Below are 2,426 nucleotides of genomic sequence, written 5' to 3'. Positions count from 1 at the left end.
ATGTGTTCAATACTTTTTCCCTGTGCCATTCCACATTATTACAGATAACTTCATTTCTGGACATTTATAGTTTGATTTCTTTGTATGTATGGATCACTTGGGTTGTTACCAACATCTGGTGAAAATTTCATGTCTTTAGCACCTCTAGTAATATATTTACTGAGAAAAATGGTGACGTGTTCAATACTTATTTTACCCGCTGTATATATACAATTTCAGAATCGTCATGCAGAACAGTTAGTCACAGAATAAAACTCTGTGTTATTTTACCATACGTCAGAAAAGGTGGTGTTTCAATACTGTGATTCCTCATGGTGTAGGTCACTGGAAAATAACAAACTCTTTAGGGAATTATCTTTACTATGATATCAGATGATGTTCTGCCCCTGTTTTACATGATAAGCCATCATACCTTCTGCTGTCCAAGATGATGAAGCCTCGTAGATGATTAGTTATTAGCGGTACTGTGTTTTAATTTAGAAAGCGCAACTCTGCTTATGAATTACAAAAATTAGTAAGACTGCTAAAGCACAAATGAAATATTCAGGTCTGCAATTAGTGGATTTGCGCTTTAGCGGACTGGTGCCCACCACTGCTAACCTGTTTGTCCACCATGTGGAGGCAGTACTTATAAAGGCTGAGTTCACCTGAAACTCATCAGACTGAAGAAGTCTCTTGGACGAGAGACGAAACGTTTCACTAAAGACGAGCCCATCCAGAGGACCTACTTATTATTTTCTTTTTAAGTCCTAAAAAGGTTTTGGTTTGGGGTCAGGGTTAGACTACAGACATGACTGAAAATGAATGGAAGTCAATACACTGTCCTACTAAGGCTAGAAATACAAACKTGTGTGTGTAGTGGGCCATTGTTAAAGCCATTATTGTGTCATCATTAGCTGACACACAAAAGTGGCTTTCGTTTGGTCAGTTTTACAGATATTGAGCTAAAATCTGGTGTGGTGGAGTCATTCATGACACAGACTTCAAACACAAGCAGATCTGAAGAGATTTTGCAAACATTATTTCCAACATTCAATCAAAAACATTTACAAATCTGTCTTTTCTTTTCTCAGCATAAGATCTTCTTCTTTCGACTGCTCCCTCTTCAGGGGTTGCCACAGCGAGTCATCCTCTTCCATCTCACGCTGTCATCTGTCCTCACTTCCATGTCCTCTCTAACTGCATAATGTCTCTTCTTTGTCTTTTTCCTGGCAGCTGMATCACTAACATCCTTCTACCAATATACCCACTGTCTCTCCTCTGGACATGCCCAAACCATCTCAGTCTGGTCTTTCTAAAGCCTCGTCTCCATTGTGGAGCCTCACTCTATTCGATTCATGTCTATTTGGTTCTGCTCAGGTGTGTGTGTGTCTCCATGTCAGTGTGTCCTTTCCTCTGTGGGTGTGATTGTGTGTGGATCATCAGCACTCGGCTTCAGTTGTGGTAAAAATGGAAAAAGGAAAAAAAAAACTGTTGTGGTTTTATGGTCTTGTAGTTAGATTTCTTTCATTATTATTATTTGTCGCAGCACTTAAAAAAAAAAAAAATGCAACCGTAGGCGGCCACTGTGTCCGAAACCTCCCAGGATATCCGCTGATTCCTGGTGGCTCCGTCCAGCTCAATGCGCTCGTCTCCTTCGCCTCTCTCCAGGAAGAGTTTGCTGGAGGAGGAATGCTTGTTTGTCTCGTTTGTCTCTATGTGTGGCCCTGTGATGGACTTGCGACCTGTCCAGGGTGTACCCCGCCCCTCGCACTGTGACTGCTGGATRTGGGCACCAGTGACCCACGCGACCCTGAAAAGGAAGAAGCGTGTACAGAAAATGGATGGATGGATGGATGGGTTGCAAGTTCTGAGACACATTTGGCAGAGGCTGAGCCGAGGACAACCACATGACCGTGGACGGGGGGCTTAACTTTATCTCGCAGTGGTTCAACCGGTGCTGTACCTCTGATGATCTCACTCCTAATCTTATCCATTATTGTCACTCCCAAGAAGAACCTCAACACCTTCAGCTCTGACACTTCCAGTTCTGTCTCCTGTCTTATGATCTTAGTTTAAAAAAAGACTCCGACATGAAAGGCAGCAGGTGACAGGTTATGAGGTCATGGGTCCAGTTCTGATAAGACATGCATGCTACAAACTGTTTTAGTAAACAGAGCTCTCAGCATTTGCTCACAGAAGACTTTTATCACATTTTGCATGTAAGTATAAAAACGTTTAATAAACTGAAAACTGGTCAGTAATCATGCTCCAAATGGGCTCTTTAAAGGAGACTGTTTGGAACTAAAGGTTGTGCACACTTCACAACTGATTATTTCCTGATCTGCTTCCTGTCAGCAGCACAGTGGAATAAAAGGCCACATGTGTGCAAAACACACACACACACACACACACACACACACACACACACACACACACACACACAC

The sequence above is a fragment of the Austrofundulus limnaeus genome, unplaced genomic scaffold (assembly GCF_001266775.1).
Source record: "Austrofundulus limnaeus strain Quisiro unplaced genomic scaffold, Austrofundulus_limnaeus-1.0 Scaffold195, whole genome shotgun sequence".
Taxonomy (NCBI): domain Eukaryota; kingdom Metazoa; phylum Chordata; class Actinopteri; order Cyprinodontiformes; family Rivulidae; genus Austrofundulus; species Austrofundulus limnaeus.
This window is presented reverse-complemented; position numbering follows the sequence as displayed.